This window comes from Mobula hypostoma, chromosome X1 (assembly GCF_963921235.1).
Source record: "Mobula hypostoma chromosome X1, sMobHyp1.1, whole genome shotgun sequence".
In the NCBI taxonomy this organism is placed as follows: Eukaryota; Metazoa; Chordata; class Chondrichthyes; order Myliobatiformes; family Myliobatidae; genus Mobula; species Mobula hypostoma.
Window position 1 is genome coordinate 30,470,619 of NC_086128.1, and position 19,583 is coordinate 30,490,201.

Sequence of the window (19,583 nt, forward strand, 5' to 3'; positions counted from 1 at the left end):
CTATAAATAGTCCTTAAGTTTATAAGTTAAAAAAAAACCTCTCATTCATGGACTCTGCCTACGCTTTCTGCTGCCTCAGGAAAGCAACCGACAATCAAAGACAAAGAGTGGAGTGATATTTCCAATTTTCCATTCCTCCAGACCATTCCAGAATCTAGTGATTCTTCAAAGATAATTACTAATCCCTCCACAATCTCTTCAGCCACCTTTTTCAGAACCCTGGTGTGTAGTCCATCGGGTCCAGCTGACTTACCTACCTTCAGAACCTTCAGCTTCCCAACCACCTTCTCCTTAGTAATAGCAACTACACTTACTGCACCCTCCCCCCAACTCGACTTTCGAGCATACGGCTAGTGTCGTCCACAGTAAAGACTAGTACAAAATACTTATTAAGTTTGTCCGCCATTTCTTTACCCCAATTGCTACCTCTCCAGTGTCAATTTCCAGTGGTCCAATATCCACTCTCACCTCTTTTTTATTCTTTATACTGGAAAAACTTTTGGTATCCTCTTTTATATTATTGGCTAGCTTATCTTTGTATATCATCTTTTCTCTCCTTATAACTTATTTAGTTGTCTTTTGGTGGTTTTGAAAAGCTTCCCAATTCTCTAACTTCCCCCTTAATTTTTGCTATATTACAATGCCCTCACTTTTCCTTTTATGCTATCTTTGACTTCCCTTGTCAGACATAGTTGCCTCATCCTCCCTTTAGAATGCCTCTTCACCTTTGGGATTTATCTTTACTGTGCTTTCCGAATTGCCCCCAGAAGCTCCAGCCATCGCTGTTCTGCCATCATCCCTACTAGTGTTCCCTTCCAATCAACTTTGGCCAGCTCTGTCCTCATGCCTCTGTTACGCCAGTTACTCCACTGTCATACTGATACATCAGATTTTAACTCCTCCCCCCCCCCAAACTGCAAGGTGAATTCTATCATATTTTGAACACTGTCTCCCAAGAATTCCTTTACCTTAAGCTCCCCAAATCAAACGGGGCTCATTACACAAGACCCAATCCAGAATTGCCTTTCCCCTAGTGGGCTCAACCACAAGCTGTCCTAAATAGCCATCTCATAGGCATTCTACAAATTCCCTCCGTTGGGATAAAGCATTAACCTGATTTTCCCAATCTACCTGCATATTGAAATCCCCCAATATTATCATAATATTACCCTTTTACATGTGTTTTCTATCTCCTGTTGTAACATGTAACCCACATCCTGGCTACTGTTCAGAGGCCTGTGTATAACTCCCATCAGGGTCTTTGTACCCTTGCAGTTTCTTAACCCTACCCACAAGGATTCTATATCTTCCCATCCTATGTCACCTCATACTAAGGATTTGATTTCATTTTTTCCCAACAGAACCACCTCCCCCACCCACACACACACCCCTACCTGCCTGTCCTTTCAATACAATTTGTATTTTTGGATGTTAAGCTCCCAACTATGATTTTCTTTCAGCCACGACTCAGTGATGCCCACAATGTCATATCTGCTAATCTCTAACTGTGCTACAAGATTATCTACCTTATTCCATATTCTGCATACATTCAAATATAACACCTTCAGTTCTGTATTCAGCAGCCTTTTTGATTTTAGCCCCCAGTTACACTTTAACTCATCCCACTGACTGCAATTTTGCCCTATCATCTGCCTGTTCCTCCTCACAGTCTCAATACACACTGCCTCTGCTTGTATACCAACTGCCCCATCCTCAGCCCTATCACACTGGCTCCCATCCCCTTGGCAAATTAGTTTAAACCCTCCCCAACAGCTCTCACAAACCTGCCTGCAAGGATATTGGTTCCCCTCAGGTTTGGATGTAACCCATTCTTTTTGTACAGGTAACACCTTCCTGTAATGACAGAGTCATCGAACTTCACAAAGTCCTGTTGCTGCTTGGACCTTTGTGCTGGCACCTGTTTGTCCATCAGCTGCTTGGTCTGGTATCCAAAAACACTGTCCTGTTTCCACTGAAGCATCTTCATTTTGAACTTTCGGACTTCCTCGTAAACATCTGTGATGCAGAGTTTTGTTTCCTCCAGCTTTTTTACGAGTTGGTCAAAAACACACCCCACGTTGTGGAAAAAGCACAGATAAATTTCAGTAGCTCCAATTTTTTTTCCATCCTCAAAAATCCTCTTCAGTGCCACAGGACAGTCTCACAGGACCTGAAGTATGACGTAAGAGCTGGCCCGCTTTGCAGGAGACGTTCGACAGCTGGATGAAGAGAGAGCCATCGTGATGCAGAATTTCACGCCGCTGAATGTCAACAAAGTCAAAAAATGAACGCAGTTCCTCTCTTTGGGAAGCAGATATTGAGAAGTGGCTGTAGACCTTTAGAACAATTGTCTCAATATCCACTGACAGCTGATCACAGATGTGCTTGTGGGCGTTATGAGCTGTGTGAGCTGGGCAATTAGCTTTCAGAATGCGATTGTTGGCACTGCTCAACTGAGTGGTGTTTTCCAAAGTTTACATTGGCATTATCTGCTGCATAGGCTGTGACGTGTCTAATATCCCGTTCATACTTTTCCAGACAGCTCATCAGAGCTTGATGTATGCCATTTACAGTTTCATCACTGTCTTCATAGAAGACAAGTAACTTACACTGCACTCCATCAGACACAGAGAACTATCTCACGCACACTGGAAATGTTTTTCTATCTCTCTTGTTTGAGGCATCGGTGACAACTGAGAAATACACGGGCTCCGCAGGCTCACTTTCTTCGGTTGGGCCAGATCATCCACAATATCCTGCACAGTCTTTGGTCCTAAAACATTCATTGTAATCATCTCAGCTTTCGTTCTACCCAAGTGCATCTTCTTCACAACATTTGAGTCCTTAAACAAAGCACCGTTGAGCTTAGCAAGACAGTCAGTGCTGTTGTAGCTGAGTCCGTGTTTAACTGGATGGTACACATACCAGGCTTCACTTGCCGAGATTTTGTCATTTTCCGCAGTAGATTTCATGGAGAATGCACCAATATTGCTTGCACCTTTAGCTAGTGTGGCCTTCTTGTGCACTTCTGTGGAAGCATGCTGAGTTAGGTCATTCTCACCTCCATGGCCAATTGAGAATTCCCAATGGCATAAAGTACAGAAGGCCTTCGTCGACATCGAGTCACCGCTGACGGGCTTAACCCACGTCGCTTTTGCTTCCCATTGCTTGTTACAGCTGCACAGTCTTTTCTTTTTTGGAGGTTTATCCATATTGGCACATGCCAAATCGACCGAACAACAGCAGACGTTACTGAAACTTTTTGTTTTGGCAGGAATTGGCAAAATATAGCACACAACTGATGCGCATAAGGGGGCCTGTGATTGGATGACAGGTGAATCACTCGTGCGTGGCGTCAACCGCACATGCAACACGCACACACGCTGTTGTATCAAATGTAGGATCTGTCTGTAAGCGTGCCCTCTGGTGATTACAGAGTAGAAGCAGTCAAACACGGGACAAGGGCGGTCCCGTATGGGACAAACCGATTTAGCCCAATATACGGGATGTCCCGGCTAATACGGGACAGTTGGCAACCCTATTCTTGACCCCAGCACCTGGGAGGCAACACACCATCTTCATGACTTTCTTGTGGCCACAGAATCCCCAGCCTGTCCCCCTAACTCCTATCACTATCGCTTTGCCTAACTCTACCCTTCTCTGCTGAGCCTCAGAGCTGGTCACACTGTCCTGGCTGCTGCCATTGTGCCCTGGTAGGTCATTTCCCCCCCCACCGCCCCCAGCAGTACCCAAAGGGGTATACTCGTTGCTGAGAGGAATAGCCACAGGGGAATCCTGCACTGACTGCTTACTCCCCTTCCTTTTCCTGGTGGTCACCTATCTACTATCTGAAGCCTTTGCTGCACGTAAAGGTCTCATCTATGAGGTTCCAGCCTCCCAGATGGTCCTGAGTACATCCAGCTCCAGCTTCAATTCCTTGACCTTGTCAGTCAGGAGCTGAAGTTGCATGCATTTCCTGAAGATGTAGTCATCAGGGAGACTATTAGGTGCTTTGCATTTCCACATCCTACAGGAGGAGCATTCCAGTGCCTACTCTTGTTATACCTTTGGCTCGAACTTCTTAATCTTAAATTCTTCAATCAACTAAATGATTCCAAACAACTCAGCACCTTAGCCTCCACCTGTTCTCGCCCAAGTCTATTGAGCTAAAGCCTGACCGCTCTAACACTGGCCCACTTGCACCTTGCTTCTTTTTATTGGCCCTTGCTAATTTACTAATATCCCAAGCGATCTCCCACTCAGCCGACAAGTCCTGACGGGCCCCGGTCACTTTTTAAACCTAGTGCATAAAGTCCACAAGGAACTGCTTCCAATTGACTCTGCAATCTCCCACTCGGCAGATTTAAAGCAGAGGTTGATTGGTTCTTAATTAGTAAGGGTGCCAAGAGGTTACAAGGAGAAGGCAGGATAATGGGGTTGAAAAAAAATCAGCTGTGATTGAATGGTGGAGCAGATTTGATAGACTGAATGACCTAATTTTGCTCCTATGACTTACGGTCTTATGGAAGTTGACCTCAGTGTTTTACATCAGTCAGGTCTCTAGGCGTGATTGACAAATAAGATATTCAAACATCTCCACTCTCCAGGAACAGAATTGTAACATTATATGGACACAATAGAGACTGCTGAAAAACTGGAACGGAACACAAAAAATGCTGGAGGAACTCAGGAAGTCAGACAGCATCTATAGAAGGAAATGAAGTCAATGTTTTTGGCTGAGACCATTCATTTCTGAAAGTGTGACCCTCTATTCTAAAATATTGTTGCTAGATTCAAAGTCAGAGTTGAGTTCACTGTCAGATGCAGAAGTACATGTCTGCACAGGTGCAATGAAAACCCTACAGCAGCAGCATCATCACAGGCACACAGAATCATATAAACAACATTCATAAGAAAAACAGAAAATGATTGTAAATACAAAAATAAAAAACATATTTAGAACACCAAAAGACAAGGAGTGGAGCCAGAAGGAGGTGAGGGGCAGATCATGAGGCCGGGTCAGAAGGGAAGGACTGGAAGGTTATCCAAAATAGGGAATAGTAGAAGAAAGAAGGGGGAGGTGTTAAAAAGGGTGGAAGGGGGGAATAATTACTGGAAGATAGAGAAATCGAAGTTGATACTATTAGGTTGGTGGCTACCCAGATGGATTATGAGGTGTTGCTCCTCCAACTAAACTGGTTGCTGAGCCACTCCGGAAGTTTGCTGAGTTAATGAGTCTTTTTTGGTCCGACTGAGGAAGGATACCAAATTTTCTTCCATGTAGGATATTAGTGAAGTAGGTGCCTTTTTACTGATTATGATCATTATTATACTATGATAGATTTTAAATTTAGAACATAGAACAGTAAAAGGCCCTTCAGTCCGTAATGTTGTGCCAAACTTATTAAGTTAATGAACCTAGTCCCTTCTGTCTACACAAGGGTCTAAATCCCTGCGTTCTCTGCTTACTCACCTGTCTACCTAACAGCCTCGGAAATGCCCCCACTACCACCCTTTTATTTGATTAACAAAATTGAAATTCTCCCTCTGTCATATAGGGATTTGAAAGTGTCAGTCCTCCACTTCATTGTAGTGGTTAAAAAATGGCTAAGCCCTGACTGATAGCCAATCTTAAGTCATAAGACGTATAAGTAGAACTATACCACTCAGCCAATCAAGTCTGCTCTACCATTCCTTCACGGCTGATTTATTATCCCTCTCAACCTCATAACAAGTTGATAGGGGGCACCTGGATTTGAACCAGGGACCTCTTGATCTGCAGTCAAATGCTCTACCACTGAGCTATACCCCCATATCTCAACCCAGCAAACTGTAATCACAATTAGGGAAAAAACACAGAAAACACTTAAATACAAGGGATTTGCGGGGGATGCTAGCAATCCAGAGTACGTTCCATCACCAGCCTTTCTCTGCCCACATCACAACACCAGCACAGGGTTTGACAGAGGTATGGTTGCACCACAGTCTTACACCACTCAGTGCTCCCATAACAAATCAGAAAACCTTCCCCGGCAATTGAATAACTCTTGAGACAATGCTTGTTCAGGTAAATCAAATTAAAAGAAGCGAGTAACATGGTTATTTAATTTGTGTTTTTTTTTCAATTTAAACAATACACAGTGGTAACAAGAGGCAAATCTTTGATATCAACAGCTTGTTGAAATGAATAAGAAACATTAACTCTTTCAGTCTCAGCTGCTGAGTACTTCAAGCAGGTTTGGAGAATGTGCAAAGAAGTGGCAGATGGAATACAGAGTAGGGAAGTGTATGGTCATGCATTTTGGTAGCAGGAATAAAGGCATAGACTATTTTCTAAATGGGTAGCAAATTCAGAAGTACAAACTGACTCGTGCAGGATTTTTTTCACGTAAAGAGTATCTGGAATGAGGTGGTGGAGGCAAAAACAGTAACAATATTTAAGAAGTATTGAGAAGGCACAGAGGAATATGGAATTAATGCAGGCAAGTGGGATTAGTATAGACAGCCATGATAGTCAGCATAGAAGATTCTGTTTTTATTTTATGCTGCACAACTCTATGACTTTAAAACCACCAAATAGACATGATCAACATGTTATTCATATTTTTGTGTGGGATGCCTTCTCTGTAATTATACAATCATCCTTTGTCCATTCTTTTTTCAGTTTGACTATAAGTTGTACAATTTCTTTCCTCTTATTATGAGTCATCAATGGACCAATAGCTTTTTGGTAGAATTTCAAGGTTTTACTGATATTCCAAGTGGATATGAATAGTGCTCTTGTAGGACAACATAGAATCTGTTTAAATACACCAGCTAATTTAATAAATGATATATGTAGCAAGCATTTTATTCTGAAAAATGCAAAGTTTACTTTTTTATCATGAACCTTTAATAATGCTAGCCCTTCGAAAATAGGAACAACTGCAAGTCCAAAATATCCACAATAAACAAATTCCTTCCAATTACTTTAATAGATTTCAAAGAAACTAGACGAGACTGTTACAATGGAATAATCACCTTCTATTAGCTTCTGATAAAAGGCTTGCAACCGGAACCGATCTGCTAGATATCTCCAGCATTTTCTATTTGTACCTTACATTTGATTAAACTATTTTTTGTTGTACAAAAACATATAATTTTAAGAGTAGAAAAAGACGCACATTGATTTACTGCAATGAAAATCCAATGACTTGCCATTAAAGTTCTGGCAAAAGAATAAAGGATCATTGTTTCTCTTTCGATTTTATTTGGGTATTTCGAAAGAGCATGGCTTGAAATAGTCTGATAGTCAATAAAATGAAATTAAGCATTCTTCAGGAAAGCACCATGTATTTGCAATAGTGTCATAATATCTTATATTTCAGTTATCCATTCATGGTATTTATCAATGAGAGAAAGGAATTCTGAGAGGAGGCAGACCAGTTTCTAAAAAAGGAAGGGTCAAGAATTGGAGAGTAAATAGTCAGCAGAATATAAAAAGGATTCAAATCAGATTTACTATTTTTGTTAATTTATTTCTCTGAAGTAACTGCTAAGAAGACTTAAAAACATCTTCCAAACTCTATTGCCCAGACACTACCTTATTTACAGGATCAAAGTTCCAAGTAAATTTATTATCAAAGTACATATATGTCACCATATACAACCCTAAGATTCATTTTCTGGTGGGCATATTCAATAAATCCAAGAAACACAATAAAATCAATGAAAGATCATACCCAACAGAACAGGCAAAAGATATCAAACTGTATAAATATACACCACTAAACTGAAATGAGAGCACAACCAAGAAAAATGAAGACATTATCACTACAGAAGGAAAAAGGTAAACAATGGAAGAGCATAACCCTCCATAGAAGACATCCCCATGATCTGAGCAGACTAGGTGTTGCCAAGGAAGCATCGACCGCCTGGCTCAGAGTTGGAGACCTCTTCCCAGAAACAGAGGAACATGAACAGGGTAGACATTGTCCCAATAGTAATATCAATGACTGGTATCATCCCAAAGGCACTACACATAGCATTAAAAAATTAGGCCTACACAGCAATATCTATGTAAATCTATTCCCGTACCTCAGGTTTTACTAGCTTGAGCTGAGAATAAGTAATAATAATAATAAATCAGCAATAGATATCGAGAATATGAAATGAAGAGTCCTTGAAAGTGAGCCCATAGGTTATGGGAACAGTTCAGTGATGGGGCAAATGAGGTTGAGTGAAGTTATCCCCTCTGGTTCAAGAGCCAGGTGTTTGAAGGGTAATAACTGTTCCTGAACCCGATGGTGTGAGTCCTGAGGCTCCTGTCCCTTCTTCCCAGTGGCAGCATGATGATGAACTGATCTGTACCCATTACAATTTGTAGGCTTTTCCATTCAAGGACACCAGTGTTTCCATACCAGGCTGTGATGCATCCAGCTAATATACTCTCCCCAACACATCTATAGAAGTTTGGTAAAGTTTTAGATGATATGCCAATTCTTCACAAACTTCTAAGAAAGTGGAAGCACTGCTGTGTTTTCTTCATAATTGCACTTATGTTCTGGACCCAGGATAGATCCTCTAAAATGACAACACTGAGGAGTTTAAAGTTGCTGACCCTCTCCACCTCTGATCCCCTGATGAGGGCTGGCTCATGGACCTTCAGTTTCCTCCTTTTGAAGTCAATAATCAGCTCCTTGGTCTTGCTAACATTGAATGAGAAGTTGTTGTTGTGGCATCACTCAACCAGATTTTCAATCTCCCTCCTATATCCTGATTTATCATCACCTTCGATTCAGCCATTGACAGTGGTATCATCAGCAAACTTGTATATGGCATTGGAGCTGTGCTTACCCACAGTCATAACTGTAAAGCAAGTAGAGCAGGGGGCTAAGCACACATCCTTGCGGTACACCTGTGCTGATGGAGATTGTGGCAGAGATGCTTTTGCCAGTTTGAACTGACTGGGGTCTGCAAGTGAGGAAATCGAGGATCCAGTTGCAACAAGGAGGTATTGAGGCCAAGGTCTTGAAGCTTATTGATTATTTTGAGAGGATGATAGTATTGACTGCTGAGCTGTAGTGAATGAAGAGCATCCTGATTTATGCACCTTCACTGCTCAGATGTTCTAGGTTTGAGTGAAGAGCCAATGAAATGGCGTCTGCTGTTGACCCATTGTGACGGTAGGCAAATTGGAGCAGATCCAAGTTGCTTCTCGGGCAGGAGTTGATATGTTTCATCACTGATTTCTCAAAGCAGTTTATCATAGTGGATGTAAGTGCCACTGGATGACAGTCATTGTAGCAGGTTATCACATTCTTCCTAGGCCCTGGTATAATTGAAGCAAATAGGTACCTCAGACTACCGAAGCAAGAGGTTAAAGATATTGGTGAACACTCCAGCTAGTTGATCAGCACAGGTCGTACATGTACCCCATCTGGACCAGATGTTTTCCATGTGTTGACCCTCCTGAAGGATGTTCTCACGTTGGCTTCAGACACTGAAATCACAGGTTCATCAGGGGCCATGGGAGTTTGTGAAGGTGCATCCATTTTCTGATGGCCAAAGCAAGCATAAAAGGCATTGAGCTCATCTGGGAACAAAACTTTGTTGTCAGCTATATCGCTTAGTTTCACTTTGAAGAAGCTGAAAGCATTCAAGCCCTGCCACAGGCCAAGCATCCTTCAATGATTCAAGATTAGTCAGGAATTGCCACTTTGCATGCGAGATGTCTTTCTGGAGATCATACCTGGACCTTTTGTATTTTACTTGGTCGCCACACCTGAATGCCACTTATTTGCCCTCAGCAGGCTGTGGATCTCATGGTGCATCCAGGGCTTCTGCTTAGGAAGACTTTGCATGATTTTGTGGGTACGCACCCGTCTACAATTGTTTTTATAAAGTCCATGACAACCATGCTGCATTTGATAATGTCCACTGATGAGCCCTTGGACACGGCCCAGTCCACCAACTCGAAGCAAACCCTTATCCACTCCTTTGCCTCCCACGACCACCTCTTTGTTGTCCTTACCTCTGGAGCCTTGCTCCTTAGCCTCTGCCTGTATGCGGGTAGGAGAAGGGCAGCCTCTCGAAATGCGGTCTAGGCATGGAACGGTAGGTATTCCTGATCATAGTCTATCAGTAGTTAAGTGTGTTGGGACCCCTGGTGTTGTAGGTGATATGTTGAGGGCAGAGATCTCTTCAAGCAAGCCTGATTGAAGTCCCCAACAATGATTTGGAAGGTGCTGTGGTGTGGGACCTAAGACTCCTGTACCTCCTTCCCAATGAGAAGAGAGCATGGCCTGGATGGTGGGTTTCCTTGATGATGGATGCTGCTTTCCTATGACAGAATTCCTTGTTGATGTGCTCAATGGTGGGAAGGGCATTCCTGTGATGGACTGGGCTGTATCCATAATTTTTTGTAGGTTTTTCCACTGTGCACCTATAGCAGCTTGTCAAAATTTTAAATGAAATGCCAAATCTATGTAAAATTCTAAGAATGTGGAGGTGCTGCCATGCTTTCTTTGCTAAGGCCATTGTTTATTGGTCCTTGGGGGGTGGGAGGCATTCCTGTATACACTGTCTCCACTGACACTTCTACTTTGACTGTTCTACTGGTTTGGAAAATTTTTAGACATAAGAAAGTGTTGGTGCCTATTTTCAGGCACCTGCCCAGAGCAAGGACTTCTAAATAGCCTCCACTGAAGCAGCCTTAACCACTTGTAGAAGCAGCCACAACCACTAGTGAAACACAACAGCAGATAAAAATACATAGAGGCAATGTGGTTAATCAGCTGCCTTTTGAGAAATAAGGATTGCAGTGACACTTCAACAGTATCATTTCAACAATGTCCACCAACTAAATTTGCTGAGTATGGGGTACCTGTGAGCTTCAGCTTTTTTTTGGTTCAAATGAAAGTCTGAGTTATCGTGACAGATGCAGGAGTGGAACCCAGTATGGTCTTCTGCTGCCTTAGCCCATCCACCTCAAGGCTCGGCATGCTGTGCATTCAGAGATGCTCTTTTGCACATCACTGTTGCAACACGTGGTTACTTGAGTTACTGTTGCCTTTCTGTCAGCTTGAACCAGTCTGGCCATTCTCCTCTGACCTTTTTACCTACAGAACTGGGTGTACTTGTTTTCACATCATTTTCTGTAAATGCCAGAGACTGTTGTGCGCGAAAATCCCAGGAGATCAGCAGTTTCTAAGAAACTCAAACCATACCATCTGGTACAAACAATCATTCCACAGTCAAAGTCGTTCAAATCACATTTCTTCCCCATTCTGATGTTTGGTCTGAACAACAACTGAATCTTTTGGCCATGTCTGCATGCTTTTACGCATTGAGTTGCTTCCATATGATTGGCTGGTTAGAAATCTGCATTAATGAGCAGTTGTACAGGTGTACTCAATAAAGTGACCACTGAGTGCCTATCAGAGTAATCTCTGCGGACTGTGAAGGCTGGAGCAGTGGTGAATTCCAACTAGCAGCCCCTGCAGAAGGGTTAAGGGAGATAAAACTCTCCATCCCATTCCTCAGAAGTATGCCCATAAATTTTCAACTATCAGTTGTACAGGAATTTCCTGCACCAGGACATTAACATAGCCTCAACTACAAACCAACAAAGCAAAAGAGGAAGTAAAACAGAGAATGCAGCCCTCTGTCTGCATGGTGTTTATTTTTAATCAGACTATATATTGATGACACTATGTTAGCCAATGGGGAGGAGAGGGGGCAGTGTATGTCTCATTGGAAAGAGTCCACTATATGACAAATACAGATTTAGATTTAGATTCAGATTCAGATTTATTTATCACACGTACATCAAAACGCAGTGGAATGTGTCACTGGATTTGCATTACACAACCAACACACCCGAGGATGTGTTGAGGGCAGCCCACAAGTGTCACCACACATTCTGGCCACACATTTCAGTAGAAACATTGTCCTTGAAAAGATAGTGAAGAGTTGCCTTCTTTAAAAGCTGAAGTTCTTCAGTGCTATTGAGTAGGGAGTGGCAAGACTTACATTCAACCTGAATGAAGAAACAGCAACATATTTCCAAATCAGCAAGCCTTGACCTTCATGATGGTGAAGTTTGTGGGTTTAGAAAGTCTTGTTAATTTGTAGATGCCAGTCACAGCTTATCAGTGATGGAACTTAGATCATAGAACACTGCAGTACAGTACAGGTCCTTCAGCCTGCAATATTGCGCCGACTTTTTAACCTGTTCGAAGATCAATCTAACCCTTTCCTCCCACATAGCCCTCCATTTTTCTATCATGCATACGCCGTGAATGTTTAGGATGTAGAGATGGGTGTCAATCAAGTGAACTGTTTTGTGCTTGATATCGTTGAGCTTTGAGATATATCCTCTCAAATATTCTAAACATTACAATCCTAACTTGTCCTTGTTTTTGATTGGTAGCCTTTACAGGATATGGGCAGCCATGAGATGAATGATGCGATCAAATGTCCTTCATGGTTTGATAATCCACTGGCACTTGCTGCCCGTGCTCATGTTCTAAGGATGGGCACCTGGTGAGGGAACAAAGAGATAAAGACTGAAGAAAGTTGACTTCAGTGAAGATAAATAGGTGTTTCCCTGGTTGGCAGTCAGTGGTGAGCAAAGTATTGCAGGGGGTCAGTGCTGGACCCACAACTTTTCATGATGTACATTAACGGTTTGGAAGAGGGAACTGAATGTACCATATCTAAGTTTGCTGATGACACCAAATTGAGTGGTAAAGAAAATTGTGCAGTGGATGCAGAGAGTCTGTAGAGAGATATAGATAGGTTAAGTGAGCGGGCAATGGCTGGAAGATGGAGTGCAATGTTGGTAAATGTGAGGTCATCCACTTTGGAGGGAAAAATAGAAAATCAGATTATTATTTAAAAGGTGAAAGATTGCAGAATGCTGTTACGCAGAAGAGCCTGGGAGTGTTTGTGCATGAATCACAAAAGGTTGGTTTACAGGTGCAACAGTTTATCAAGAGAAAAATGGAATGTTGGCCTTTATTTCTTGAGGGACTGAATTTAAGAGCAGGGAGGTTATGTTGCAACTGGACAGGGTACTGCTGAATCCTCAGCTGGAGTACTAAGTGCAGTTCTGATCTCCTTACTTGAGGAAAGATTGGTTTTGTAGGCAATGCAGAGGAGGTTCACTAGATTGATACTGGAGATGAAGGGATTAGCCCATGAGTAGAAATTGAGTTGCCTGGGACTATTCTTGCCGGAGTGTATAAGAATGAGAGGGGGTCTTCCGGAAACATTTAAAATTATGAAAGGGATAGATAAGATAGAGGCAGGAAAGTTGTTTCCATCGTTAATTGAAGGGACATAGCTTCAAGTTTTAGATAAATAGATTTAGGGTGGAGATGAGGAGAAACTGATTTTTCTAGAGAGCAATGGATCTGTGGAAGTCTCTGCCCAGGGGAGCAATAGAGGCTATTTCATTAAATATATTTAAGGCACAGTTAAGTAGATCTTTGCAGAGCAATGTAATTAAGGGCTGTGGGGAAAAAATGATAGATGGAGCTGAGTCCATGGCCAGATCAGCCATCTTGTTATTGAATGGCAGCACAGGCTCTATGGGCCTGATGACCTACTCCAGCTCCTATTTCTTATGTTCTTATAAGAACACGAGGTGAGGCGAGCTGAATTGATAAACTGGTAAACTAGTAAATTAGTTTATCATTATCACAGTGAAAAACTTTGCATGCCATTGATACAGAACCACTTCATCACATCAGTGCACTGATGTCGTACAAGGACAAACAATAACCGAATGCAGAATAAAGTGCTACAATTACAGAGAAAGTGCAATGCAGGCTGACAATAAAATGTGAGGCCTTGCCAAGTAGAATATGAGCCTGGGATATGGTAGTATTGTGATTACTTTACTGGGCTATATTCCTGATGTCTACAATAATGACCCAGAACCACAAATACAAATTCTGCTACAGGACCTGCTCTTTAGATAACATAACTGGTCATTCAGTTCAAGGGCACTAAGCATGGCGATAAACACTGGGCAAGACAGTGGTGCCAACATTCATAAAATTGATAGTTAAAGATTGCTTCGTTCAAGAGGACCAACGTTGACAATGATGCCAATTGGCTGATGGTAGTAGCAGCTAGATTTATAGAACTGAACCACCAGTCTACTCCTTTAGGTTAAATTGTAGGAGTACATTAAGGCTTTTGGGTTCAAACTAATAACTGATAAACTTAAGACTGATACATTTTGACTTCTGGTCAAGATGGCACCAAGCTGTGATGTTTGTCGAGGTCATGACTTAGTCATTATTTAGGTTTGTAGGGATGAATTTGGGAACAGTGAGAGCTATTAAGGGGCCAGGTTAGTGTTTAGGGTCAGACGTGTGGGGGAGTCTAGGTCTCCACTCCATGCTCCGCAGTCGAAGGCCAGCGATTGCCATGGACAGATGTTGGGCCAGCAAGCGTTGTGGACGAAGACCTGTAATGACAAGGGTTGGTAACCCCCCACCCCACCCCCAGGTTGGCAAGTTTCTCCCAGGTTGGTGGGTCCCGGCGCAGGAGGCATGATGGACCGGTGTCCCCCTACGTTGGCAAGTCTGGAGTTCAAAGTCTCATCATCAGCAAGTCCTGGGGTCAATACCAAAGATTGAAAGTCAAAGACCAAAGTCAATATCCAGAAGTTGAGATCCGATGGCTGGATCCCTGGGTCTGCAAGTCTACTGGGAGGTCCGATGTCTGCGAGTCCACAAGTCCGCTGGAGGTCCAGAGGCGGACCTGTCTTGGCACTGGAAGCCTGTCTGTCTTTGTGAGTGGGAGGGAGAAAAGCAGCTTGTTTTATTGTGTTGTTTGGTTTTGTTTCTGTTGTGTTGCTGCTTATGTTGTTCTGCTGAAAATTGTGGACATGCTGTGTTGGCACCAGAATGTGTGGGGACACTCGCAGACTGCCCCCATCACATCCTTTGTTTGTGCTGGTTATTAACACGTACAATGTATTTCACTCTGTATAGTAAATAGACAAACCAGAATCTGATATTCTTTATTCACTGTAATTCAGCACTGAGAATAAACTTTTAGATAAAGGTCTAAGAAGTGTAAAGGTTAGCTTCATTTGTCACATTTTGTCATAATAAAGCTATTAAGAAACAATCTAGCAAAATTGGATTTCTCTGTGCAATACTTACAGCAGTCACTTCTGAGTGAGCAGGGTATGGTTCCTCAAACCAATTCAGGATTTGAGCAAAAGAACGTGTACACTTCTGCCCAGTACTGAGGAACAGCCAAGCTGCCTGCAAGATAATATGTTAAACCAAGGCTCCATCTACAGGTCCTCCTCAGGTTACAGACACCCATTTTATGGACACACGAGGATTTGGGAGACGGGCGGGATGGATTTGCTGGCTGCTGTGGGCATCTTCTGCTAGCCGGGAACAGGATATTTCCATATACCTTTCACTCCCCTCCCCTCCCTGTCCTGAGACAGAACAACTGGGAGCCTGGGTCGAGCCAAGGAGAGCTGGGAGCGCTGAACAGGGTCATTGACAAACTCAGTCACTGAGTCAGTGAAGCTAGCTGGCGGTTGCACTTTCCACGCCTGCTCGCGGTGTTGTCACAGCTGCTTCTGTTCACTTCTGACTTATGAAGGGTTCGGGTTACGAATGGCTGTCAAGAACATGAACCCTGTCATAACCTGGGGACTTGCTATGCTTTCTCAGCTGCACTAACAGCACTATTTTGAAGTTGTCAGCATAAACTTAATGGGCCCAATGGCTTCCATGTTATAGGAAATCAAGTATGGAAATTCACCCTAATGTCTAAGCCAATATCTATCCTTCAGCTAACACCAACACAGGCTATGTTATTTGTGAGAGCATGTTATCTCCAGTATTTTTGGTGTTTCAAGACAAATACAGCTTCAGTAGTACTTAATTGGTGATAAAGCCTGAAGAAATAGTAAAGAATAGCCCTTTCAGTAAGACAGAATGTTGAAATGCTATCTATCAGGAGTCCCACAGAGTGAAAGCAGCTCCTGGGTTCCAGATTACTAACCAGTGCAGCCTCTGTTAACATGCTAAAGTTGAGGAAGTCTGGGATCCTGCTGGCATTTATATCTCCTTGAGGTTTATTTTGCCTTTGACTATATGCATGTTCGTTGTGGCCTTATCAAAAACTGGACCAACAATATGGGGATGAACAATATGGATCCTCAATCTGGAGGCACGCCTTAGGAAGCGGGGAAGAGATGATCACATGTACATGGGAAGCATACAGTGAACTGCGCCATTTGCGTTAGCAACCAACACATCTAAGGGTGTGCTGGGGGCAGCCCACAAGAATCGCCACACCTTCCAGCGTCAACATAGTATGCCCACAGTGCTCAGCAGAGCAACACAGAGCACGACAAGCAGCAAAGCAACACATCAGAACAAGCGCCTTCCCTCCCTCCCACCTACCCACCCAGACGAACGATCCTCCAACTCCAGGACAGACCTCCAGCCTCCTGTCTCCAGGCTTCAGTCATTGGGCTTCATCTTCCAGCCTTCCAATCAACATCCAGGCTTCGACCTTCGGTGTCGAGCCATGGACTAGCCACTGATGGGACCCAGAACTCTGGGCTCACCGATGGACAGGCCTCGTGCCTCCTATTGCAAGTTGCTGGCGGATTTTGTAAGTACCTATTACCACAACAATATCTGATAGACTGATTGAATTGAATTGAATGACCTTTATCGTCATTATACATAGGTACAATGAAACTCTGTTTGGCTTCCTCTCAGGCAATTAAATAAAGCGGTAGATAAAAACAAGACAGTAATAGAAAAACAGTATTAAATAGATAAGTAGCAGAAAATAAGTCGCAGCAACACCAGAATATCACAGTAATGCACAAAGTGCCGTTAGTGCAAGTATTTGAGTCCTTGTGTGTCCTTGTGTGTGCTCACAGTTTCAGTCATTGTTCTGTGGGAGTGGTGTGATGGAGGCCACAGCTCTAGGATAGAAGCTGTTCCTCAGTCTATTTGTCCTGGCTTTTAGTGTCCTGAACCTTTTGCTGGACGGCAGCGGGTCAAACAGGGAGTGGCCGGGGTGTGTGGTGTCTCTGGTTATGCTGATTGCTTTCCTCCTGAGTCTGCTGGAATAGATGGTGTCCAGTCCTGGGAGCTCCATCCTGACAATTCACTGGAACTCATTATTCCTGATAGAAATGAGTTTCAGCGGAAACTAAAAAAGTTATTGCAAGATAGACCTACACAGTGGCAGTGGAGAGGATGTGATAGAGGATTGATGGGCACAGACTTAGAATACAAGAATGCCCCTTTAGACTCAGACAAGGAGGAATTTCTTCAGCCAGAAGATGGTGAATCTGTGGAATTCATTGCCACAGATGATGTGGAGGCTAAGTCACTGGGTATATTTAAAACAGAAATGTATAGGTTCTTAATTAGTAATGGCATCAAAGGTTATAGGGAGAGGGCAGGAGAACAGAGTTGAGAGAGATAATAAATCAGCCACGGTCAAATGGTAGAGACAACTCAATGGGCTGAATGGCCTAAATCTGCTCATGTGTTTTATGGTCTTATGGTCTTGATAACGTATATCCAATAGGGTGATGAGAATAAATTGCAGTGGAATTTAAAGAGTCACATCTTTTTGTCTCATAAACACAAGACTGAAGGGTAGGTATACATCATCTGGACTAGCGAGTCAAGATGAGCACATGGACAAAGAGCAGGAGAGCAGCAGAAATGACGGGTGAAGAGAGGAAGAAAACGTCTTCAAAGTAGGAGTCGGACTCCATCATTCCAGATGAAGGATCCCAACCGAAACATCGACTATCCATTTCCCTCCACAAATGCCGCCTGACCAACTGAGTTTTTCAGATTTACTGTATTATGTTGCTCCAGATTCCAGCATCTGCAGTCGCTTTGTAGAATAGAGATGCTCTGGCACCCACTGGGCCCAAGGGTCCGCCTCTGTCAAAAAATATGGAAATATACAAATTCTGACTAAAACAAGCCCAAATTCTGACTAAAACAAGCCCAACATCTGGCAACTGCTCTGCATGTGACCACAAGAAAGTGCAGAGTTGTGGATACATCTCAGCACATCACGGAAACCAGCCTCCCCCCTCTGGGTTCTGTACATACCGCTGCCTCAATAAAGTAGCCAGCATAATCAAAGACCTTCCCCACCCCAGACATTCTCTCTTCTCCCTCTCCCATCGGGCAGAAGATACAAAAGCCTGAAAGCACATACCACCAGGCTCAAGGACAGCTACCATCCCTCTGTTATCAGACCCTTTAATGAACCTCTTGTATAATAAACTGGACCTTTGGCCTCACAATCTACCTTGTTGTGATCTTGCACTCCATTGCTTACCTTGCATTGCACTCTTTCAGTAGGTTTTACAATTTATTCAGCATTGATATGCAGAGCAAAGAATTAGCAAGGCTTTTCTCTTTGGAGCGAAGGAGGAGAGAAGTGACTTGATAGACGTGTGTGTATAAGATGAAAAGAGTCATAACTAGAATGGACAGCCAGCACCTTTTCCCCCAGGGGAATATATGACTATTATATATGCAGCATCTCCAAGTTTGCGGATGACACGAAGCTGGGTGGCAGTGTTAGCTGTGAGGAGGATGCTAAGAGGATGCAGGGTGACTTGGATAGGTTTGGTGAGTGGGCAAATTCATGGCAGATGCAATTTAATGTGGATAAATGTGAAGTTATCCACTTTGGGGGCAAAAATAGGAAAACAGATTATTATCTGAATGGTGGCCGATCAGGAAAAGGGGAGGTGCAACGAGACCTGGGTGTCATTATACACCAGTCATTGAAAGTGGGCATGCAGGTACAGCAGGCGGTGAAAAAGGCGAATGGTATGCTGGCATTTATAGCGAGAGGATTCGAGTACAGGAGCAGGGAGGTACTACTGCAGTTGTACAAGGCCTTGGTGAGACCACACCTGGAGTATTGTGTGCAGTTTTGGTCCCCTAATCTGAGGAAAGACATCCTTGCCATAGAGGGAGTACAAAGAAGGTTCACCAGATTGATTCCTGGGATGGCAGGACTTTCATATGAAGAAAGACTGGATCGACTAGGCTTATACTCGTTGGAATTTAGAAGATTGAGGAGGGGTCTGATTGAAACGTATAAAATCCTAAAGGGATTGGACAGGCTAGATGCAGGAAGATTGTTCCCGATGTTGGAGAAGTCCAGAACGAGGGGCCACAGTTTGAGGATAGAGGGGAAGCCTTTTAGGACCGAGATTAGGAAAAACTTCTTCACACAGAGAGTGGTGAATCTGTGGAATTCTCTGTCACAGGAAACAGTTGAGGCCAGTTCATTGGCTATGTTTAAGAGGGAGTTAGATATGGCCCTTGTGGCTACAGGGGTCAGGGGGTATGGAGGGAAGGCTGGGTTCTGAGTTGGATGATCAGCCATGATCGTAATAAATGGCGGTGCAGGCTCGAAGGGCCGAATGGCCTACTCCTGCATGTATTTTCTATTACAAAAGGGCATAATTTTAAGGTGATTGGAGGAAAGTACAGGGGGTATGTCAGAGATAGCTTCTCTATACAGAGACAAGTGGATAGAACACCCCG

At 43.2% G+C, this 19,583-nt stretch overlaps 1 non-coding gene across 1 annotated transcript; it reads right to left on the minus strand.

Moving 5' to 3' along the window:
• Positions 1-5,740: 5,740 nt before the first annotated feature.
• trnac-gca (transfer RNA cysteine (anticodon GCA)) lies at positions 5,741-5,812 on the minus strand. The gene has a single exon. It is a non-coding gene; the product is annotated as a tRNA-Cys (tRNA).
• Between the last annotated feature and the right edge of the window lie 13,771 nt (positions 5,813-19,583).